This window comes from Rhinopithecus bieti, unplaced genomic scaffold (genome assembly GCF_001698545.2).
Source record: "Rhinopithecus bieti isolate Rb0 unplaced genomic scaffold, ASM169854v2 scaffold_23591, whole genome shotgun sequence".
In the NCBI taxonomy this organism is placed as follows: domain Eukaryota; kingdom Metazoa; phylum Chordata; class Mammalia; order Primates; family Cercopithecidae; genus Rhinopithecus; species Rhinopithecus bieti.
Window position 1 is genome coordinate 27,638 of NW_016811463.1, and position 25,834 is coordinate 53,471.

Consider the following 25,834-nt stretch of genomic DNA (forward strand, 5'->3'; position numbering starts at 1 on the left):
CATCTATATAGACAAGTTGGTGAAACAATGAGCCTAGTACTTGGAACACACACTCTAGAAGGAAGCGTCAAGTAGCACAAAACAGCTTAACTCACCTCCACGCACATGACCCTAGCAGTTTCTGGCCCCAAACTTTGTCTCCAGTACATCCTAGATAGCAATAACCTTTCCAAAATTCTGCTTTCATTCTTTTTCTGGAGGGCTCATAGATCAGGTGTTATTAGGATAATATTCAAGGCTCTCTGTTGACTGGTCCCAATATACTCTTTTTGAGCCATTTCTCCCAGTGAAGCTCTCTGTTCCAAGTAGGTCAGTTTCTTGAAGGCATGTGCTCTGTTCATTTCTACCTTCAAATCTTAACCTATATTCTTTCCATTAAAGCAGGCTCCTGAGTTTATTTGTTTTTAAAGTGGTCTGTTTTGCTTATGCCAATTAAAATTCTGTGTATCAAAAAAGCCTAAATAAAACATCTCATTCCCATAATCTTTATTGGCATCTGCTGTTTATACCATAACATCTAATAACTTGTCTGTATGTGCTCTACTTGCTTCCCAGTTGCATTTTATTCATACATTTTGTCTGCTCAAACAAAGGACTGTTCTTTTGAGATCCAGGTTTGGTTTTTTTGCTTTCTTGTCATTTTTCCTAATGCCTACCCCAGAGCTGACTGGACTGAGGAGGTGTTCTAAGGATACCAATTAAACTGAATCTCCAGAAAGCATTTTCAAACTGGGAGGCAGAGAATGGAGGAAATGGATACATAATATCTGCCATGATGGGTGTTTGTTATCTAAAGTAATCCTCACAAAATGCTGCCACGTATTTTTTTATTAACCTTACCTTTTAGAGACGAACAAACAGATGTTCACAAAAGCTAAGTTACTTGCCCAATGCCACATGGCTAGTGTGTGGCAGAGCCAGAGTTTGAAAACAGATGTTTGATGTCAAAACATTTCCCTTTTTCCCTCTTTTTACTCAATATGTTGCAATGGTAGCAATCTTTAAGACTGAGGAGTATGTTACTATGCATTCTTAGTGGGTAATTTCATGAAAAAAATTAGTTTTGCCTACAAAATGGCATTATCATCTTTCTTTTAAAATAAAATTAAAATTGCGTAGAAGACAGCTTATCATTATCAAATAAAATATGGAAACATAAGGGGAATCATCAGGGAAATGAAGTCAATAGTTGGGGAAATAAAAACCTTGCCCAGCTTAGTTAAGAAATCCCAAGTTTAGACAAACTTCAGGCTCCCAGACTTTTTGGAGAGGCAGCAAGAATATCAAAGTATATTTTCTATTGCCTGGAAAAGGGTCTTTCAAAGATCCACATTGTTTTTCTTCATTTCTCTCTTGCTTAACTTTAGAAGACAAAGTAAGATAGTGCAAGTTTGATTTCTAATACTTTCCAAAACAAAATCTAGGCCAAGTATACTAAGAAGACAAAATGGCAAAAAAGCAAATTTAAAAAAATTTTTTCATTAAAACCCAGTTCCTTTTTCTACCTATAAACCTCAACCACATTACCCAATCTCCCTGTTCCTGTGCCTCCAGCTGCCCTGGAAACAGTGTATTTGTTTTATCTCTTTTCTCTGGTAAACTTTTCTTTCTCTTTGGTTTCTCACTGAATGGGGACACCTGTGTTGTGTAGTGGACATGCTGAGGGGAAGCCAACTGCATCTCCTGAGCTATGGCAGACAGAGGGAGGGTTCAGCCTGTCTTACAGCAGGAAAACTCCCCCCGAGAAACTTTTAAGGCCTTTTTGTGAGATGACTACAGAAAAATACATTTTATTGACATCTTGGTCGTTTCCAGTTATTCCCATCATTTCTCCTGCCTGTGAGATCTGGAAACTCACATGCTAAGTCATACACATATAATTCCTCTAGCTGACAGACATCATTCGGAGGCTGCATAATAAGAGGAAGGGAAAGGGGGAGGGGGAAGGGGGGGCTTTATGAAGAGACTGAAGCTTTCCTTACATAGAAAAACCATTTCCCTTTATTCTAACCCCAGGCTTGTTTTAATTTCAAGCTATTAATTTGAAATAGCTAATCAGCTGCTACAGGCATACACGCACTGCCAGGATTGCAAAATACCTGCCCTTTTCAATCAACCCCAAAGTGGTCATGATTTATATGTATAACGTGCACTTAGTCTGTAAAGCCTGGGCACTTTGCATGAGATGATTTGTGGAGATTATTTGGTAGGATTTTCTAATTCATACTGATGTCTGAGAGGCCCATGGAGGATTCTCATATTTTCATGACTGAACAAGAGAGTGAACACACACATTTTTAAAAAAAACACAAACTCTAGGAAGAGGTTTCACAAAGCCTATTTTATGCATTTCCTTGGACAAATATCATTTTGTTTTGAATGTTTATCATTCTCCATGGGGTACTACTGGAAATGCCCTAGGAGTCCCTAAAGAGAAGTGAAGTTTACATGGCCTGAGTTCTCATTGCTGCTTCAATACCAAATAGTTACTGGGAAGCAGGATGGGTTTCTTCATTTAAATGAGAATTATTTGGTTTGGCTTAATGAAGCAAGGATTAACTGTTAGCCGTATCACTTAACCCACTGCTGTGATGTATCTATCTTTATTAAGGAAATCTAATACATTCTTGGCAGGTTGCAGCAACCTACACATTTGAGGGAATTGGTAAGAAAGAAGACTATTGATTTTAATTGGAATGACAGCAGGAATTTGAGCAGAATGCAGTAATCTACACTGAAATCAATGTTACCACTATCCCAGCTAGAGTTTGTGTCCTGTCTTCCACCCAAATGGCCAATCAGATCTTCACTGACATTGCAAAGTGATGTCTTGACTACCCCTACTTAAATCCCACTCTGGAGATTCCATTTCCATAATGGGGCACTCTCTCAAGGGAAAACAGTTGTGCAGCATCATTAAGTGCCAAATCCAGCATAGCAACTTCCCCTGGAGTTCTGCCATTCAAGTCAATTGTAGTGTTGACCCAACTGAGATTATTCAATATCTTGGGAACATTATAATGCCAAGAAACATGGTGGCCAGTTTATACTTACTTAAATTTGACTCATCTTTCCCAGAAAGCCTTTCTTAAACTAAAGTTTATTCAATACAATAATGGAAATATACTCACCCTCCAAATGGGTAGATTCCTGAGGTCAAATGCTTTAATTATTGAGGACATTATAACATGAGAGACAGGGAGTCATGAGAAAGAAAAAGTCTGGCAAACAAGGGAAGTAACTGAGGATTTGTTTTTTAAATAGAAATTCTATTTGTACGCCGCTTCACAGGAGTGCTATTTTATTTCAGTGCCTGCCTCTCAGTGGTCTCAATATGCTTTACCAATAACACCTTTTTATAATTTATGTGTCTCAGGTTCTGACTTTTGTAACTTCCAAACTATGCCTTTTGCCAGTAATAAGTGAGAGTTTGAAAAATTCCAGCATATTCCTGAAACATCATTTGGGTAGAATAATTTTTTGTTCTTTTCCATATATCCTTATTATTGGTTCCTAGCCTAATATTTTAAGAGGGGAAGAAATCCTATCATGCCTAGAATAGGTATAAACATCATCTTCAGGCCCCTCTTTACAGACTTTACTATTCAGTGTTGGATATATGGAAAAATAAGCAGAAGAATACTGAATTAGCTTGTGTTGCATGTCACTAAGTTTCCAAATTTATAAAGTGAATCAGACTTCAGATCCAATACTTGCCCAATACTGTTTGCACAGTTATATTTTGAGCAATTATTTGCTGAAGATACGTCTGCAGAATACACGGATACCTTGGGAAGAGGTATTGATCATTTCAACTCTCCCCAGTCAATTCTGAACAAATGACTGTACATGTTGTTAAGGGAACTGAGCATGTTCCCTAAGGATGCCCCGTAGTTTTTCTAGTCCAGTGTTTCTCTATTCCTGCTATCACAGTCATATTCCAGCTGAGGTAATCCCATCTTAATGTGCCTGTTACCTATCAAAATGGATGTCACAGTACATTTCCCCCACAGGAGACCGCTTCTGTGGGTAAACGAGGCACATATATCTGGATTGTCACACACTCTAGAAATCCCCTGGGTCTTACAAATGCTCCAAATTTATAGCTGCTAGTTTTAGTGTATGTGGGTGTGTGGGTGACTGTCAATCAAACATGGAGCTTAACATTTACTGTGACTTTTTGTATTGAAATACAATTTCTTTTCTTCCTCTGTGGTAAGCTCAGAAATGGAGTGGAACAAGTTAATTAAAATACTGGTGGCTTAATACTTTTCAGCCACTGATAGTTTCCAGTCAGCTCTTCTCTGGAGCACTCTTTGTCATTGTGAAGCTAATCTGGAGCCAATAGGAAGATTTTTCTAAACATGAAATAATTTCTTCTAAGGTCTTTCTGCTCTCTCTCTTAAAATCTGAAGGAAACAGTCTCGTGGACTATTCGTTAATGCTTTGACCCCTCTGTGCTACCAATAGAATACGGGGATAGCGGGGGGAATGTCACGTTTTATGAGCACATACCTAGAAAACAGCTTTATCAGCAGGGATCAATTTGTCTTTTCCTATGCATTACTATTGAACTGTCTGCCCATCAGCAATCAGCTGACCCCTGAGGAATAAATACCAACAAACTCCTTTGAAGGTTTTGAAGTTTATTTTGGGTCCTTGATGTCCTAGAAATAGAAATATACAAGAAGAAATTTATTCGTATGTTGGCTTCTTTGTACTTGGTGGAATTATTTGAAGAATTATTTTTAAACTAAAATATTTTATTATACAAGGAATGGAAATGTAGTCATGAAATGTTCCTTTTCCAGAAGTTGCAAACTGGCAGCCCACAGGCCACATCATGCCTGCAGGGATACTTTTCATGGTCTACCTGTTTTGGTTTTGTCTTTTTTTTTTTTTTTTTTTGAGACATGGTTTCATTCTGTCACCCGGGCTGGAGTGCAGTGGTGTGATCACAGCTCAACTTCCTGGGCACAAGTGATCCTCCTATCTCAGCCTTGTCAGCAGCTGGGACTACGGGCATGCACAACCACATCCAGCTATTTTTTTTTTTTTCCTTTTTACAGATAGGGTCTTGCTATGTTGCCCAGGGTGGTCTTGAACTCCTGGACTCAATTGATTATCCCACCTCAGCCTCCCAAAGCACTGGGATTACAGGAGAGAGCCACCATGCCCAGTTACATGTTTTTTATTAATTGAATTAGGAACCATTGTATGTGACCTGGAAATTTCACATAGAAATATGGCTTTGGAGATTCCTTTTTAAAAAAGTCTCCCAGTATGGGGTCTGTACTATTCCCAGAGAGGAGCTAGCAGCAACTGTCCCCTCTATATGAGGCAAGGCTTCTAGTAGCCACCTTTCAAAGGAGAGATGGGACCCCCTTTTATCAGGCATAAATCCTTAGCTGCCCTCTTTGGATAGATATGGGCCCTCCAGCTTGCCACAGTTGTTTCCTCCCAATGCAAACCCCAAATTCTACTGTAGACTTACCAGAGATAGTTGATTTTGTAACCCCTGTTCTTGATGAGAAACTGTGACAAATGCTCATTTGAATTTCTTAAGTAACTTGCTTCCCAAGGAAACAAATTGTTCATTGAGCACCTATCATGTGCCAGGCACTTTTCTGGCCCTGTCTCACGTGATCATCACAACAACTCCAGCAGGTAGTTTACAGACAAGAGAAGTGGAGCTTGAGAGATGCAATAACTGGCCTGGGACTACACAGCTCATAAGTGGATGAAATAAATTGTATTTCTGTTGCCTGGTTCCAAAGCCCAGACTCTTCCACTAAACCTCTCAAACACTTCAGATGGCTCTACACACAATCTTATTCATTTTACCACATCTCTGTTGAGAGTAAGGAATTGAGTAGGGAGGTCTAAAAGGGAATGGGACATTTTGATTTTTTTCCCCTCATTTGCTACATCATCATTTTCTTCTTAGACCTGTAATAACATCACCTACTTTGGTTTTTGAAATTACTCATGACAAGCCATGAAACCTAACTTATGTGTGGCTTCTGTAGGCTACTAGAAAGTCAGCATCCACATGGCTGTCATTCCTTCACTGGCTATATAGTCTCCTCTTCAATTGCTACAGAGCTGTATGGAGCTCAATTTGTAATAAAAGTGGTTTAGTGCAAACCATACATACATAATGGTCTTTGATTTCCCCCTCAGCTTTGAAAATCTCTCTTAATTATCTGCCTGTAGACTTGGAATTTCTTTGCCAAGTCTATCTTCATTTACTGAAGTGTCTCCAGAGTACTACTTTTAGAGGAATTTCTTCAGAAGTGGAAACTGGCCCTAAGCCCTCATGTTGAAGAAGGTCAGTGTAGCAATAACATTGACTTAAAACTTACTTCAGTAAGGAAGTCCCTTTAAAAAGGCACTCTGCCCACTCTGTTAAAAAGAAAAAAAAAAGTTGTGAAAATAGAAGTAAGGAAGGCAAAAAAAGAACACTGTAAAGCCACAGCTGGGAGAAGTAACAATTTAGTTGAGCTGATTCTCTGGTGTGTGGAGGAGGCCTTTCTTCTGTTCTGCGTGCCTCCGAATTCTGCTTACCCCAACACACTTGAACAACTTTGCTGATACCTTCATTCATAATTTCTGTCATCTATTCAGTTATTCATTCAAGCCTTCTCTGAACACCTATGTAAAATGATACTTCTCTATTCTTCTCTATCCCCTTGTGAGGCTTTATTCTCCTCTTGTCACCCTTATCACCAGTCCATTATATTGTATGTCCGATTGTTTTATTTTTGTTTATCTCTGTTACCTAAATGTAAGGTCTCTGAGGACAAGGACCTAGCCTGTTTGATTTATTGCTATATCCCTAGCACCTTGTGCATGGCACATAGTAGGAACTCAGTAAATATAAGTTATTGAACTTCTATGTATTTAGGATCTAAAAATGAATAAGACATGATTCCCACCTTCGAGGCATTCATAGACTTTTTAGAGAGAGATATAAACGTAAATGCATCTTGCAGTATGAGAACTTGATGGGTATGCGTGACTTCAGCAAAAGTGATTTAACTGATTAACTGTTGCACTATGTGAGTGTGATGATTAATTTTCTGCATTACCTTAAATGGGGCATGGATTTCCCAGATATCTGGCCAAACATTATTCTGGATATGTCTGTGAGTGTTTGCGGATGAGATCACCATTTGATCTGATTGATAGACTGAGGGAATCAGATTGCCCTCCCTGATGTGGGTGGGCCTCATTTAATCAGTTGAAGGCCTAACTAGAACAAAAAGGCTGACCCTCCCTGGAGTGAGAGGGAACTCCTCTCACCTGACTGCCTTGAGCTGGAACATTAGTCTCTTCTGACTTTCAGAACTGGACTGAAACACAGGCTCCTTTTGGGTCTTGAGCCTGGTGACTTTTGGACTGGAACTACACATTGGCCCTCCTGGGTCTCCAGCTTACTGAATGCAGATCTAGGGAGTTTTCAGCTTCCATAATTGCATGAACCAATTCCTTATTGTTCCTTACTCTGTGTGTGTGTGTGTGTGTGTGTGTGTGTGTGTGTGTCTATATGTGTGTCTATGTGTCTATCCTGTAGACTGATAGGATATATCTACATATCTACACAAATAGATATATCTATATATCTATAGGTTACATCTACATATATAGATATATCATATTGCTTCTGTTTCTCTGAACCCTGGCTAATACAATGGGCCAGACATACAGACTTAAAAGCATCATACCCTGCTTCTCTAAGAGACAGATGCCAACTGGAATTAGATGTGCAAGTGGTCTACTAAGAGAAGAGCCTCTGAAAGATAAAGGACAAAGTGAAGGGAGCTGGAGGAGGTGGAGGAAGCCTGCAGCCCATGATGCAGCTCTGAGACCTGTGAAAGGAGAAACAGAAGAAAGGGTTGAGTAGGAAGTGCTTCAGACCAAAGTGCAGTTCTGAGAGCTGTGGCCAGCCTGATGGAGAGTCCCTGAACCAAAGGTGCCCATTTGAGGAATCCCCCTTTAGGCAGGAATGACCCAGCTCTAGCACCTACCACTGTAGTCAGTCATGACTGGGGCAGCGTGGGGAAGTGTGACCTGGAAGTGAATGCTGCAGTCAATCCAAGGTACAACAGCTGAAGACTGTGAATCAACTGTGCCCCACACAATAGGCCCTCCCACAGAGAGATTCGAACAGGGCACCTTCATGACTCATTCTTCTGGCATGCCCTTCTGAGGCTGGGGGTGGGCTTTCACAAGTTCTGACCATCATAGAATCTCTATGTAGTAAAGATAGTATGTTCTTAAAGTGGAGTAGGCGCTCCCTAGGAACTTGTCTTGAAGCTTATGTTCTTATTTAGATCATATATTTACCAAAGCTAATCTTGGAGCCATCTCTGCTCACATGCAAGAGTGGGCCAGGCTGAGGAAAGATGATGGTGGGAATCTAGGAAAAGGAGGGGCCTGGAAGCTGGACTCCTTTTCTATTCTGCTGAAGCCAGAGACTTGGGAACAGCAGGCACCTGCCATCCCAAGGTGCTGGGATGGGAGGAGGACTTGGTTTTTGAAACCAATAATACATCAATCCATGGGCAAACTTTGGTACCCACACTCTATTTGACAGACCTCTGGCTGATCTCAGCCCTGCTTTGGATACATTGCAACAGAACTGGGAGAAATATGGCAGAGATCAGCTCTCCTTAGTTGAAACAGAAAATCCCCCGAGGATAGGCAGGAAAAGATACTAGACTACCTGTTCTTCTGATAAATCATATATAATGCTTGTTTGTTAAATGATTATAAATCTAGTTCTTTCTTTTATTCCTCCTTTAGGATGAAAATTTATTACCAATTCAGAAGATTAGTGTGGGCTGGGCTTCCTCTGTAAACATTTCCCTCTTTATTATATTTCCCCTACTCTGCAAATTAAGAGAACTGCCACTTAAAGCCTGTAAAAAACAACCCTGTCAATTAACTCTGATGGAGTCATAGTGATGAAATATTAGCTAGTGCTAGACAGGAATCTGGAGATCCTTTATTATTACATATAGAAAGAAATGAGTGATTACCCAAGGTCACCTGGCCGACTAACTGCAGAAACAGGCTGGGACCCAAGGCTTTGGTTCTCAGGCTCGAGCTCGGCTCACCATGGCAGCCTTGTTTTCTTCTCTGATTGTATCCTGTTTTTTGTTTGTTTGTTTGTTTTGTACTTTTATGCTAGAGAATACTTGGTTAGCCAAAGATTTTTTCATAACCTCTGTAAAGCATGTATTTCCCTTTTTTAGGGAACCACTTTTTTCTCTGGCTAAGAGTTTTGTGCCCCAACGTAATGGAAAAAAAAAATTGTCTTGCTGCAAGAGCCTATAAAAATGCCATTTCTTTGAAAACTGGCAATGGCTAACCCCTAACATAAACCTCTGAAGGGAGAAAAGGACGGAGAAGCCAAGGTGCACAAATCGCTCAGCTTTGCGACTGGTAGAGCTAACACTTGTTTACTGATGTAGATGGTTCCAACAGCTGCTTGTCTGCAGACTCAGAAACTTCTCTGAACTAGAAGGAACTTTGACAATTATCTGTGAGGAAACAGAAAGAACATGTCCCGTGAGCACCGTCACAGGGCAGAGTCAGAACCGGAACCCACGCCTTCCAACTCTTAGTCAGATGATTGTCTGTGACAGAATATTTGGAAGACTCCAAGGATGAGGCTTTTAATTTCAGACCAGCAAGTGCAAATTGGGAAGTGTGTCAAAAGTCAGTACATTGATTATGATAATCATTGTTGAGCCCTTATTATGTTCCAGATGCTGTTGTAAGGGCTTTATAGGGATTGAGTACTTCTTTACACTGGGCTATTAGTCAGCTTTCGCCAGGCTGTGTTACAGCAGTAACCCCCAAATCTTAGTGGTTTGCAGTAACAGAGGTTGTAGGTGGTCCTGATGGGTAAGACTCCTCCAAATGGCTTCTTCAATGCAGGATCAGGGTGAATGAGAAGACCCTATTTGAGACATGTCATTCTTGTGGCAGAGAGAAAAGGGCGCAATGGCCCAGAAAGCCTTTGCTCGGTCAGGGCATATGTCATGTCCACTGAAATGCCACTGATCATGGCAAGTCACATGGCCAAGCCTGATGTCAATGAAAGGAACACAGCAAGTCACATGACAGTAGGCAGGAATAATGTAGCAGACTAGCAGACTAAATATTTCTGTTCCCCCAGAATTCATGTGTTAAAATCCTAATCCTTAATGTGATAGTAGTAGAAGGTGGGACCTTTGGGAGTTGATCAGGTCATGGGGGTGGGGACTTCATGAATGGGATTAGTGTTAAAGAGACCCGAGAGATCTCTCTCATCCTCTGTCTGCCATGAGGACACAAGGAGAAGCCATCCTCTCTTGCCATATGAGGACACAAGGCGAAGTCATCCTCTCTCTGCCATATGAGGACACAAGGAGAAGTCATCCTCTCTCTGCCATATGAGGACACAAGGACAGAAGAGGGCCCTTGCCAGAACCCAAGTATGCTGGCATCATGATCTCAGACTTCCAGCTTCCAGAACTTTACAAAATAAATGTTTGTTTTTTAAGCCATCCAGTCTATGGAAATTTGCTATAGCAGCCAGAACAGCAGCTAAGACAGATGTGTGTGTGTGTGTGTGTGTGTGTGTGTGTGTGTGTGTGTGTATCTCTGTGTGTGTGTTTTAACATGAAAGGTAGCAAAATATTTGAAACAATATTGCAATCTATCACAATGAGAATCACCACTTAACATTTATAAGCTCATCCAATCTTCACAACAAAACCTATTAGGTAGATAAAAATATCATCTGTTATCTAAAGCTTATACAACAAATGAGAGACAGAGCTAGTATCTGAACCCAAGCAGTCGGCCTCAAGACTGATCCTTAATCAATAGGCCATGCTGCTTTTCATGATTTGCTGCCTTTCATTTGCTAACCCTCTGTCAGACACAGTTCCCTTCTCCCCCACTCCCTCCACCAACTGGTAAAGTCAGCCAAATGCCTAATGCCGAGACTTCAGCCATCTGTTATTTTTACCTACGTTGCCACATTCATTTATTTATTCAAAAATATATATTGAGCATCTGTGGACATGACGTGATACAAAGCAGTAGGCAGAGAGTGGGTACAAAGATACATCAGAAATAGATGATGGGTTCTGTTCCCATGAACCTAGTGGAAATATATATAACTAGAAGAATAAATCATAAACACATATGAACCTACAATTAAATTGCTATGGGAAAGTCAGAAGAATAAGCGAATTATTCTGGTGAAGGAGCCCTAGAAAAAGATGGGAGAGAGATATTTGGTTGTCTTTGAAGGATAGATGGAGTATGAAGGTGGGCAGATGGAAGGGAAGGAAAGGAATGCATGAAGATAGAGCATGAGGACATGTGATGGGGCCACAGAGCCATTAGTTCTAGGCCACATTCAGGAGGGCCCACAGAAGAGTTTATACCCTGATTCAGGAATGCATACAGTGGCAATACTAAAGACGTCCTCTGTCACCCTATTTTAAACTGTTCCAGTACTGGATCACACTGCCTGTGCTGACTAGGAATGAATATTTTTATAAACCCTGTAATTATCTTTGAATAGCACCATTATGTGACATTGTGTTTTGTAGACACTAAAAGCATTAATTTGATAAATGTTATCTTTGAAAATATATCAAATTTTTAAAATCTTGTTTTGGCTTTTCTTCATTTCTAAAAAAATATATCAGCAGCTTCAAAAAAAGAAAGCAGATTTCATGTCTTTCAATGTCTTTACAGTAAAACACGGTGGGAAGAAAATACAATCATTTTGGCTGCGAAAAATCATTCAGTTCATACTTCAGCAAATATTTAATGAGCACTTAGTATAAACAGGGTCTTATTCTAGGTGTTGGGGATGTCGCAGTGAAGAAAGGGTACACATTTCTGTAGTCATGGCATCTGCATTCTACTGAGTATATAGGAGAAGTAATGAAAAGCTAAATTGAGCATTTGTGGAGGAACCAGACTTTGATTGCCAGGCTAACTAGTATCATTTTATTTTTCTGCAGACAGTGGGGAGTCATCGAAGGTTTTCTGCAGGGACATGATGAAAGCTAGGCTTTGGGGGTTAATCGAGCAGTACTATGGTAGGTGGAGGTGAACTAGAAAGGGACTTGGGTGGAAGAAGAGGCATTCAGAAAGCAGTTCATGCCATGCAGAAGCAGTTCATGGTGTCCAGCAGTTGCAAAACTGGTCCTAAAGTGGGGTAGGCAGAGTGAATGCAAAGGTTGGACAAGATGTAAAAGATCCCCATGAGATAAAACAGCAGGGGACGAATTCCTCATTGTGTGAATGTGAAACCAAGGGAAAAAGGAAAATCAAAGTTCCTGTGGGTTGCAGCCTCATCTCTGGTAAGGGCAAGGTGGTTTAGCCCAGAGTGGGCTTTGGCATCAGATGACCAAAGTCTGGTCTGACATTTAACAGCTGTGAAACTTTGGGCAGGTTGGTTAATCTCTCTGAGCTTCAGTTACCCCATCTGTTAAAGTGAAAAATAATTCCTAACTGCAGGATTAAATAAGATAATAAGTGTAAAGCACAGAACACAGACAGCTCCCAGTGGCTTTTTAGTGTTATTATTATGATTACATGGAAGATGAACTGCCTTGGGGGATGCATTTGAAGTAACTGCTGGTCATCCAGAGAGAGATGTTGAGCATTTTCTGTGCTGAACGCTTGACAAACCTCATCTCAGTTTGTCCTCACAACAAGCCTATGAGGAAGATATGGTTGTCATTACTATTTTACAAATGAAAAGAATGAGATTTAGTTAACTAAACTTAGCCCAGTCTAAGGAACTAGTGAGGTGCAGAACTCGGATCCCCATGACTCCAAAACCTTAAAACATTCAAGGTTCGGAGCAAACCCAGAAGAGGCACTTAATATAGTTTAAAAACTCTAACTCTCGCTGGCCACCCATCCTCAAACGCCTCCCATACCCACCACTTGGCTGGCCCTGATTCTCCTGCGTGCTTATGAAGGAATGAGGTCAGTCTGAAGGCAGCTGCCCTGCCCATCTCAGCAGCCTCTTTTGGTGGATTAGAACAGATTTTGCTGTTTCTGCTCAGATACTTATCAGTCAGCATAATCACGGTCATAGACAGCTCTTTTGGCCCTGGACTGGTAGTCACTGTCCTTCCAGATTTGCTATGTCCTATCTCTGGTAATATTCACCAAGCTGCCTGGGGCTGGGAGTTAACGTGATTGAAACATACCAACCGAGGAGTCAAGACCCAGGTTCATTTTAGGCCTTTACCACTTACTACCTGTTCGATTTGGCAAAAGTTTCTTTTCCTTTTTGAACTTCTTTCTCTTCTTCATTTGCAAAGCAGAGATAATGACCCCAGGTTCAAACCAATCAACAAGGAAATGAAGACAATCTGCAGAAGGAATCACTGTGCCACTAGCAACCATTCTCTGTGACACCCCCCAGTCCTAACAGTGCCCAAATGGAAGAATGAGAAAGATGCGGACTTTTAGCCCCAGAAGATGTCACGAGATTCATGAGCCATAGAATATGCCCCAAGGGAAACATCTTCCTGACCCTTTCATCAGACTGCCTTGACCTTCCGTTAGACCTATTTTAATTCTTTTTTTGTTTCCCAAGTGCAGTCATATTGACTCATTTTTCACTCAAGAAAAAGTGTAGCATTCACAGGAACAGTTCTGTCCCTCTTGTTTCGATATTAACTTCAGCATTACCTGTGTAGATTACAGGTTTCTGATCCAAAACAAGCTCTACTTAAAACAGAATGGAAGCAGCTCTCGGACTCACTTAGCAGGTTAATATCAAGCATGTTAATAGCTTTGCCATTGCTCAGCGAACAGATTCTAGCAACAAAGACTACTATGGTGTTCTTTCCCAATAATTTTCTGGGTATGGATCCACAAATTGGCTTTCAGAAATTTATGGCACAAAGATGGCATTTGCCAGCCAGTATTTGGAAAGAATCTGATATTCTCAGAAGAAAGTATGATGTAAATTGTTCTGTATGATATTAACATTGCTTCTATTCGAAGTGAATCCCTTTAACATATTGGCCGAGCACAGTGGCCCATGCCTGTAATCCTAGCACTTTGGGAGGCCAAGGCAGGCAACTGCTTGAGGTCAGGAGTTCAAGGCCAGCCTGATCAACATGGTGAAACCCCATCTCTACTAATTATATAAAAATTAGCCAGATGTGGTGGCAGGCGCCTGTAATCCCAGCTATTCGGGAGGCTGAGGCAGGAAAATCGCTTGAACCCGGCAGGTGGAGGTTGCAGTGAGCCAAGATGCATCACTGCACCCCAGCCTGGATGACAGAGCAAGACTCTATCTCAAAAAATAAATCAATAACTAAAATAAGATAAATAAAATATTAGCTCATCTCACTGAGCAAAGACCTGCCTTTCTATTAGCATTCACTTCTCACACTGCCTCACAGGCAGGCGTTTTCATGTTTTCCCTTTCTTTTCCTTTAATGTACGATCTGGCCTGTCTAAGGAGACACCGAAATGCCAGAGCAGTCAAGCGAATAATCGGCATTTACTGTGGGCTCTGCCACATTTTCCAACCAGAAGGACGGCAGAGTTGAATGAGTGGGGGTCTTTGCATGTGGCTTTGTGCAGCAGGCCTGCCAAGCATTACTATTCCAGCCCTTAAACCTGTGCCAGACTGTTAATGTCTTAATGCTTATTCAAGTGTCAGGGAGTGCTGGCAGATGTCAGAGAGAATGGGAGGCTGTCAATAAGGAAATTACTTACATTCACAGGGTGATTGCAGCAGTCTGTCAGGTAGCGTTTGAGAGGATGTCATGCTGAAAGAAGGAAGCCAAGGAAAAATAAAAAGGGTGGCAGCAAACAGCATTGAAGGAGGGTCTTTTAAAAAAATTGTTTGGGGATTTTTTTTTTTCTTTTATTTCTGGACCTAAACTTCAGACACAGCAGTCACACACAGGTCAAGGAATAAATAAGAAGGTATTTCCTATTTGTGGAGACCTTAAACATAAGAGCTGGGGGACAAGGGGGCTTTTGTTGCTTGACACCGACAAAAAATTAAAGCTCTTTTCTGAGATGGCAGCAGGAATTAGCAATGCATAGGGTGTTCCATGAGTTATGTATGTCATCCAACAACCCTTTACCTACCTACTATGTGCTAGGTGTGGTCAATAATGCAGTGACTAACTGTACACAGGAAATACATTTTTAAAACACATTTTTAAAATTCTAAGCGGGGAAAGACATCCTCTTTGCTGTGCAGTTTTAAGATGAAGAATTTGAATCAAGTAGTATCTCACCCATGTAACTTTCACAGCGCCTGACTGTCTTTGCTTGCATGGGGAGGGGACTTGAAGAATGAGCTTCTGGAGAAGGCAGTCTTGCCTTTAAAAGCGTCTCTTAGTTGTTCCGGATTTGCCATGGTGATTCTATTTATTACCTCCTTATGCCTGGAAAGTTCTATTCCTGTCTCTTTTATTTTACTGGTCTTTATACTCTCCACCTTATCCCTCCAGGGAGAACCTCCTCAGGAGCTTATGATGGAGTTACATCTCGATTAACCTATCATAAGTAAAAAATATCATAAATAGAAAATACATTGATACTTTCTGACAAACCTATTGTAAATGTGAAAACTTTGAAGTTGAACTATCCTTAAGTTGGAATCTGTGGGTCTGTGGGTGTGCTTGGAAGAGGAGGGAGCAAAAATACTGTTGTCATTAGTCAGTAGTCAGATGCAATTGTCTAATTACATGGGAAAAAATGTGATCATAGTTACGAAACTTACAATTTAAATGAAAAGTCAGCCCCTCAGAATCACTCTGGAAACGTGAGACATCTTCAGTGCTCATCCTTGATGATGAGAAAAACACCCTTGCATTTAAAGAGAACGTGGCAATTCCATTCATAGTTAATGGTGATTTTTTAGGGCTGTCATTACTTAATGTCACATTTTCATTGTAACATAGCTCCCTTCCATATTGCAGAATTTAACCCAGAAGGAATAACAGAGAGGATGTGAGTCACATTTGTTAGTTAGCTTTGGTCTGACCAGTCAAAGAAAAGCAAATCTTTTCCTGATGGAAACTCCAGAGCTGATGGTGCTCAAGAGTACAAGAATCAAGGACAGAGTCAACCAGACTCCTGAAAGATGCTGCTGCAGTGATTGTCTCGGTGGGGACAAAATCAGCTGGGTGAAATAGGGGGTAATAGCTAAAGTCCAGATGTGGCCTGGACAGATTCCTATGCCCCCACTCTCTACTGCCCTTCCTGTCCACAGTTCCTCTCTCCTCCCCCAGATCAAGAGGGGTGGAGTTGGGATTCTGGATAAGAATGTGCTCAGGTCCACATCAGCACAGCCCTCTCCCCAGGAGCATCCTGCCTACCTGCTGGCCTGCCTGTGTACTCATGGAATTTGCAGGGCGCATACCTCAATCAGTTTACACCAGTCATGGATGAGGCTCCCGGCCTTTTGAAGTGTCCTCTGTACCTTTGAAGTGCTCTCCCCAAGGAAGCATAAGCAAATTTCTGGGAAAAAAGTAGAGCAGGACTTAACCTATCCCCAGGGAAATTCTTCCAGAGATACCTCACATTTCAGGATAGAGTAAATAAGCTTTTATGAAGACATAAAAGGCTTTCCATCTTGTTCTCGCTAAGCTGAAGCAGAGAACAATCAGGTTGGAAACTCTCTACCATCCACATATTAGCTCTGAAATATCTTTCTTACTTAGAGCTGTAGCTTCTCAATGCCCACCTCCACTGGCCTTTACACCAACTACAGACAACCTAACCTTTTCTCCTATGTGCTGGAATATTAAGCTGTGGGTAAAAGAGCATATTAATCAGTCAATCCAGGAATAACACTGAAAGATATACTTAAAAACACAGAAAAACATGCACTCTGTAGACACAATCAATATCATGGCAAAATTCTGGAAATGCCAGAAAAACATTAACGAATAATTAAATTTCCCATGTGCATTTATTTTCCCACTTGGTTACTGCTTATTTTACTAACTCTATTAAAAATCTGACATCCATTGGAATCACTCTATTTTTTACAAATTAAAATCCATAGTATTTTTAAAATATTTTCTTCCTGCCCCCATCCTTTCTAATGTTATGATGGCTACCATGCTCAATTTTCATATTTCTTGTATCCTGTTCTCTAGTGGGATACCTGTCAAGAGGCAAAGAGAAAAATAATATCACAAAGCCAATGACTATCATTTATTAAGTACTTACAAAGTGCTGGGATAACCTCTTTGCATTTATTATGTTACTAAGACTTTAGGACAATCCATTACCCTTATTTCCTAGGTGAGAATTAAAGTTTAGTAATGTTAACTCAAGAACCTTAAGGCCGGGAGTGGTGGCCCACACCTGTAATCCCAGCACTTTGGGAGGCTGAGGTGGGCAGATCACCTGAGGCCAGGAGTTCAAGACCAGCCTGGCCAACATTGTGAAACCCCATCTCTACTAAAAACTACAAAAATTAGCTGGGCATGATGGTAAGTGCCTGTAATCCCAGCTACTCAGGAGGCTGAGGCATAAGAATCGCTTGAACCCAGGAGGCAGAGGTTGCAGTGAGCCAAGATTGTACCACTGCACTTCAGCCTGGGCTACTGAGCGAGACCCTGTCTCAAAACAAAATATAAAACAAAAACAAAACAAAGAACCCTAAATTAGTAATTCTAGTTCAAAGGTCATTTCCTCAGAACCACCACCCTCAACTAGGACATATACCTCTTACATGTTTTTTTTTTTAAATCTTATCATAACATTTTGAATCTTTCCTTCATTTTCTTACATTTGTAATTTTAGATTTATTTGCAATTATTTGATTTAAGTGTATTTCCTTGTTAGACTTTAAATTTTAAGACAGCAGAAACTATGTCTACTTTTGCTATTACTTAATCTGTTACTTAGTAGGATTATAATATATACTGAATGAATCAATATTAGAATGACTTAATTAATATGTGAACCCTTGTCGGTCTAACTTCAGAATTTGAAAGCTTTACTTTAGACAGAAAAATTGCTTTTTAAATTAAATCCTAAGTGAGGAAATATACAAAGTGATACACAATATGCAACACTGAGTAGTGCTAAACAAGCTACCTGCGTTTGAATCCGAGCTCCACTACTTTTTAGCTGTTTGATCTTGGACATGTTCCTTAATCTCTCTGTGTCTCAGTTTCTTCATTTGCAGAATAATAATAATAAGAGAACTCACCTCGTGCAGTTATGAGGGTTAAATGAATGTGCAACTTCTCAGAATAGCACGTGGTACTTAGAACGTTCTGTGTATGAGTTGAATATTATTATTACTCAGTTACTTACTTGATATAGAGAAATAAAATATCCCAGGCTAATTTCATTTAAAGAACTCTAGGTGATAGCACTTATTCACTGACTCAAACCACCTGTTCTGGTCCTTCTGGTTGGAGGATCCTAAAAATGTTCATCTTAAAAAAGGTCTTTTATCTTTCAAGAAGAAAACACCCAACATGAATCCATCTTGAGATTTTTACTAATATTTTACTCTACAAATTTAGAAAGGAAATATTTAGTGAAGATAAATGATGTGTAAGTTTTGAGCATATATTCCCTTAAAAAAGTCTCTAATACTCTCCCACTGGGCCGACATCCTCTACAATCTTTATCAGTAATTGTGGAATGAGGAATAGCAATCGGAAGGCCTGAACAGAGTTACACAGTGCCAGATCCATCACAACTCAGCTACCTAATAGCTGCTTCTCATCTCACTTCCACAATTAGAAAATGGAGATTACATTGACTAGATTGTTTTGATGGTTACATGAGATAAAGCCATAAAGACCTTGTTAGGTCAGAAATGCTTAGTAAAAGTTTTCCGTAACATCCCTCCACCCTTATGCTTCTACTTAAAACGGTCGCAACCAGGACTTGATCACCTCTCCCCTATCCTTTTGTGCTTTCTCTGAACACTTTAATGTTTCTCCAGCCTTCCTATGACTGGAGTAACCAGGTGATGCCTCTCCTTCACATTTTCTATGAGCTCTCAAGGCCAAGTAATAGAATTAAAGTAGTAGAAAAATGAGTCATTCAGTCAAAACATGTGAATGAGAATTTGTCTTCATTTCTACTTCTGACTGGCTACTTGATTTTCAGCAAGTTACTTAACCTACCTAGGTTTCCTTTTGCTCTTCTATAGGAGTGAGACTCCATGAAGCGTGTTCTGGAATCAACTTTTTTCCCCCTCTGCCCTATCTGTTTATATCTGTGTCATAATTGCAGTAACAGTAGTACTGCTTTCATTTATACTTTCCAAAGTCTTTTATATTTATTGTGTTATTTGGCCACTATATCAACATTGTGAGGTACTCCAAGTTAGGCACTCCACCTCCAGATAAAGAAATTGAGAGCTAAGCCAGAGAAAGAATGTTTGACTTGGCAAGGTCACAGAGACCCTAGAACCCATATATTTTACTATGCTAGGTCAGGCTTTTATGGTGCATCTATTGTATGCATTGCATTGGACAAAGTGCTAATGATAACAGTCCCATACTTTTTTGTAGTAGAATACGTGCACAAAGATAAGCGATAACCCAAAGCAGTAGATGCTAAGAGGTAAATGAGTAAACCGCAGTTACTTTTTATCTTATTGATTTGCCCGTGGAAAAATAATTCCTTCTTTTCTTAGATGAAATTTTCTCCATTATTGTGTGAGATAGCGTTCCCCTCTCTTGGATTCCATGGAGAGCTTGATGGGAGAAAAAGATTAATTTTACTTTGATACCATTACTTCAGTGTTACGTAAGCACATGCCTTGGTTTGGATAGCTTTCAACAGAGGTCTGTTTGGACTTTAAATAGTGCATGTTTAAGTGTAATCTAAAACTTTGGAATTCTGTAGAGCAACAAAATCAACATTGGAAATTATCATGAGAAGGTTTTCTTCTGAGTTTTTTCCCTGAGTCCATTTTCAGAACTGAGTATATGAGAAGTAAGGAGAGTTTCGGTTTCATTTTTAGCGAAACTGGTAAGTAATAGAATTGATTCTGAAACTCCACAACAAGAATGAGGGATATAAGACTGTCTGGGATACTTTCTACTCAGAAATGTACATTTCCCAGGAGTTTTGATAGGGATTTTCCAAAATCTTTAGATTTTTGAATATGTGCTATATTTATGCAGTTCAAACACAATAAAATATGACAAAGTGTCTTGTGAAAAGTTTCCTTCCTGTTTCTCCCACCCACTGTCTTACACCCACCAAGTTCCCATCCCCTCCCCTAAATAGCTAACTACTTACCAGTTCCTTATTTATCTGACGCCCAATTTTTCATGTATAAAATATTGCAGTACAAATATATATTCCTTCTTGTTTCCTTTTTAAAAAAAAACAAAGAAACAAACAAACAAAAAAACAAAAACAGTGTCTTGTTCTGCCTCCCAGAGTAAGACCTGAGCTCAAGTGATTCTCCCACCTTAGCCTCCTGAGTAGCTGGGACTACAGGCATGCACCACCACATCTAGTTAATTTTTTAAAACATTTTTTTCTCACTATGTTGCCCAGGCTGTTCTCTCACTCCTGGTCTCAAGTGATCCTCCTGCTTCAGCCTCCCAAAATGTTGGGATTACAGATGTGAGTCATCATACCTGGTCTCCTCCTTTTAGATATATTGTAAGATACTCTACATAATGATTCTATATATTTTCTTCACTAAACAATATATCGGCATTCCATATCAATACGTAGTGTCCCTGTGGTTTCCTATTATACTGCAGTGTGTTTGATTCTGTTATTGCATTTTATTTTTTAAATAAATACAATTTATTCATCCAATTCACTAATGATGGATATTTAGTTGCTTCTAATCTTTTCTCACAATGGAATGAGTAATGTTCTTTATGTGTTATTTCACATAATGAGTGGAAGGTATCTGTATGATAATTTTCCTTAGTTGGTATTATTTGATGAAAACATATATGCATTTGTATTCCTCCACTGTGGTAGATTTTCTTACGAGTTAGAGGAAAAGATCTCAGAATTAGTTTTAATTTACAATTTTGCTATTGTGAGTGAGAGTGACCATTTTTTTTTGTCAGTATAAAAGCCTTTTCAGATACAAACTGTATGTTTGTGTCTTTTTCTGATTTTCTATTGGATTATTAATGATTTTCACTTAGTAACATTACAGTAAATAAGTGTATATTAATCATTTCCTAAATTTGCTATGGTTCTCTTTTTTTTGGTTTTTTTTTTTTTTATTTTTTTTTTTTGAAGGCAGTCATTCTTGACTCCTTTTATTTGAAGCTACAGGTGTAGAATTGTAGCAATCACGTATGAATCATACACTGTTTTTCATTCTGTTCTTAGGATTTGGCCAAAGTCAAATTCAAACAAATAGAAGCATAGCTATACCCCAAATCCTTCTCTTTCAATAGCATTCCTCCACATGGTTAAAATTTGCTCAGTATCTTTAAAACAACAGTTACAACTAAGACAAACTCCTGATCTTTCTTTCACCTTAAGTAATTTTGGAATCATTCTACCAGTCATTAAAATAAGAACTGGAAGAACTGGTAATGTGAAAAGAAAAACAGAGAGTGAATTGTCTGCAGCATAACTAATGTAACACTATAGCTAAATGATTGTTTGCTCATTTTTCCTTTCTCAGAAGTTTGAAAATGGTTCTTTTCCCATTGATATGTAGTTTTCAGAAATTTGCAAAGTAGTGGCCTGTTGTGATTTCTCTAAAGATGCTATAAAATTAACCTGTTGGCGTCATAGTACGCCATGTAGTAAAAATAAGAAAAGTCAGAGTATGAAAGGAAGAAGATGAGGTTGCCTGTATGCTGAATGTTAACTAATTAATAATTAATTCAGCATGTAATATTGAGTAGTGATTATGGGCCAGGCCATCTGCTCAGCTCTGAGAATATGTAGTAGTAAATAAGAAAGGTGTACCCCTTGCCTTTCAGCACTTATATTCTAAACCAGCTTCTTTTTACCTCAGTTCACACATGAAAATCACCTGGGGAGCTTTACAAAATTACCAATCCCTTTGTCCAAGTCAAGAATTTCTAGGGGTATAACTCAGGACCAAATTTTTTTTAAAACTCCCCAATGATTTCTAAGTGAAGCCAGAGTGGAAACCACTAGTCTAGCCAGACCTCAGAGATAGCTAGGAAACCACACAATATTTTGAAGAGGAAGTGGTCATGGAAATTTTGATGTGAAGTAATATGAATTACGTAGCATTAACTTGGAAACATTCTTGCCACAATGTTTCACTTAAAAGCAATAGAGGCAAAAGACCTGCATTCCATCCTATAAATAACATAGAGGATAGAAGAACAAGTTAAATGACACTTTGAGGAAAAATATCAAACAAGTTCAGAAACTGGTACTAAGCCTAATGGCCTGGCTTCTTCAAAAAAGACAATGTCAAGAAAAGCAAGAAAAGGTTGGAAGTGAGGTAAGAACTGATAAAAAATTAAAAGACAATAAAGAAACACCAACCAAATATAACACATGAACTTTGAGTATATCCTGGTTCAAAATGTCCTTGGGGACAATTTAGGAAATTTAAATATGTACTAGAAATTAGATCATATTAGGGATATTAGGGGATATTGTTGCTGTTTTTTAGGTGACAATTATATCATTATCTATGCACAATAATGTCCTCATTTATTTATTTTTTTCAAGATGGAGTCTTGCTCTGTCAACTAGGCTGGAGTGCAGTGGTGCGATCTTGGCTCACTGCAACCTCCACCTCCTGGGTTCAAGCAATTCTCCTGTCTCAGCCTTCTGAATAGCTGGGATTACAGGTGCCCGCCACCACACCCAGCTAACTTTTGTATTTTTAGTAGACACAGGGTTTCCCCATGTTGGCCAGTCTGGTCTCAAATTCCTGACCTCGTGATCCACCTGCCTCAGCCTCCCAAAGTGCTGGGATTACAGGCGTGGGCCACCGTGCCCAGCCAAGAATGTCCTTATTTTTAAAAGATTCACACTAAAGTATTTTTATGGGTGTCTGCAATTTTCAAATGGCTCTTCAACAACACAAAATGAAATCACACATATAGATAAGTAAATACAGTCACATTTTTTAAAGGAGTTTGGAAAAGGCCGAGGTATTAAAGCTGAAAGAGGCTACTGAATAGTGATGATAATTATATTTAATTAACTACGGTTTCTTGAGTGAGTTCTGTGTTCCAGATAATGTGCTAATGACATTATATGCATGATTTAATTTTATTTTTAAAATAAGCTTGATTATTTTAATCTTATGAATGAGGAAACTGAAGCTTGGAATGATGGAACCACGTGTTCAAGTTCACACTGAGCTAGGATTTGAACCAAGTTCTTCCTGTTTCCATTGTGGGTGGTCTTGATCATTATGCAGCTTTGCTTCCACCCTAAACTGTAACATAAGCACTGAGGTAATGGAAAGCCCATTTGCTTTGGATTTACTTCAGTTACAGCACTTATTACAATGCAAATTCACCTAATTATTTATGTGTCTGCTCCACAGACTATGTCCTCCTTGTCATACAAAGAACATAGTCTTTGGAATCAGGCCCAGCTGGGTCCAAATCTTGGCTTTGTAATTTATTAGATATTTGTTCTTAAGCAATTTATAAACACTTTTTCTGAGCTTCAGGTTTCTCTTCCATGAAGATAGAGATAATACTACGTGCTGAATAGGGATTGTTATGCAGATGACATAAATATATGTGGAAAGTACTTACCACAATCCCTGGCATATATATATATGTGTGTGTGTGTGTATGTATGTGTACTCATGTATATATACACATACGTGTGTGTACACACACGTATATGTACACATACGTCTGTGTACACACATGTATATGTATATGTTTATACATATATATGTATATACGTATATGTGTATATACATATGTATATATATGTGTATGTATATATATACGTGTGTGTGTATATATAGTGCTCAGTAAATGTTAGTCATTCCCTACCCACCCCACCTTCCCTGAAATTTCATTTGTATGGCTATAAATAATTCCTGCTTACACAGGAAAACCCCCTGATGTTCAAAGTGATTGCCAATGCTGGATCCCCCAGTCACTTGAAGCAACCATTAAGTATCAACTTGGCATCGGGGACTATGGCTTTGAATCCCTAAAAGCTAAAACGGAACTTAACTAGTGTTCAAAACTACATGTTTATTAGTGTTAAACCATCAGTATCATGGTCATTATGATTTTTTTATTAAGGCTGTGCCAGGTATTAAATTTTCCCTCTAGGAACTTAAAATTAGGATTTTTCAAAGGGTTTCTAAAATGTAGGCAGAAATAGTTATTACTAATCTATTTTGGGACTATGCAAGTTCATTCCAGGTAAGTGGAATAGTATGAAGAAAGTCATAGACGTGGAAAAACTTAGGATTATTATTCCCCCAAAGACACTCAGTCCACTCAATTGAATTGCTGTGTATATAGAAGTGTAAATAAGAGAGGCCAGGCATGGTGGCTCACGCCTGTAATCCCAGCACTTTGGGAGGCCAAGGCGGGTAGATCACCTGAGGTCAGGACTTCGAGACCAGCCTGGCCGACATGGTGAAACCCCGTCTCTACTAAATACAAAACAATTAGCCAGGCATGGTGGCACATGCCTGTAATCCCAGCTACTTGGGAGGCTGAGGCAGGAGAATCACTTGAACCCACGAGGTGGAGGTTACAATGAGCTGAGATTGCGCCATTGCACTCCAGCCTGGGCAACAGGAGCGAAACACCATCTCAAAAAAAAAAAAAAAAAGAAAAGAAAAGAAAGTGTAAATAAGTGACAAGATTGGAAAATTTGGTTAAGAATCTTGATTTCTTATATATAGCAAACCCTTGTCAGTTTGGGAGCAAATGAGCAATTCATGTTCTTGACATAGCACGTATCAGTGGTAGTCTAGTAGAGCAGTATATTATATGTGAGTCTGTGTGTGGTGGGATGGGGTAATCAAGTAGGTGGTCATTTCTCTAATCTCCAAATGCAATGGGACCAGAAATGGCAAAAGAAAGTAGGGAGACTTTGCAGGGTACAAAATAAGAGGATATAGCCACTGGCTGGATGTAGGCAAGAAGCTTGACAGAGGAGGTCAAGCTGACTCTGAAGTTTCAAGCCTGTGTGGCCAGGAGAATAAAAATAACATGATCAAAAATGAGAAAATCATAAGGGGACCTGGCTTGGGGCAGGTGAGATATTTCCTAATATAAATTATGAGTTTGTTAGACCTCACCTCTGTGTCTTTTTAAAATGAGTCACTCTAAAACCCACTTTTAGAGGCAGGTCATCATGAGGCTGAAGGCTTAAGACAGTGAGATATATCTCTTCTTAGGTAGCAGAGAAGGGCACATAACATCTTTAGGAGCCAATAAATGGGCACAGAACAAAGGAAAGGGCTTTCAAAGTTTCTCTTTGAGCCAGTAAGCACAGACTAGCCCAGAATACCCCTAGCCTGAAACTTATGGGTGTTCCATGGCCCATGGGGTCTATAACTCAATTTTCTTTATGGATAGGCTAGTTGAAAAATGGGGGAATAAAGTCAGGTGTGGTGACTCATGGCCGTAGTCCTAGCACTTTTGTAGGCTGAGGCAGGCAGATCCTGTGAGCACAGGAGCTTGAGACTAGCCTGGGTAACATGGCCAAATCCTGTCTATACCAAAAAATACAAAACTTAGCTGAGTGTGATGGCACATGCCTGTAGTCCCAGATACTCAGGAGGCTGAGGGGAGAGGATCCCCTGAGCCCAGAGAGGTCAGTCTTGTAGTGAGCCATGACGGTGTCACTGCGCTATAGCCTGGGG

General features: G+C 39.6%; 1 long non-coding RNA gene across 3 annotated transcripts; it reads right to left on the reverse strand.

The window, feature by feature from the left end:
* Positions 1-12,574: 12,574 nt before the first annotated feature.
* LOC108543452 (uncharacterized) lies at positions 12,575-15,399 on the reverse strand. 3 transcript variants are annotated; one of them, XR_001889574.1, is made up of 4 exons: positions 15,303-15,399; positions 14,770-14,822; positions 13,293-13,406; positions 12,575-12,739 (listed from the first exon to the last, which is right to left on the reverse strand). It is a non-coding gene; the product is annotated as an uncharacterized LOC108543452 (long non-coding RNA). The 3 variants fall into 3 exon arrangements; XR_001889575.1 differs by having other exon boundaries at positions 12,593-12,739; positions 13,290-13,406; XR_001889576.1 differs by lacking the exon at positions 13,293-13,406 and having other exon boundaries at positions 12,593-12,739.
* Between the last annotated feature and the right edge of the window lie 10,435 nt (positions 15,400-25,834).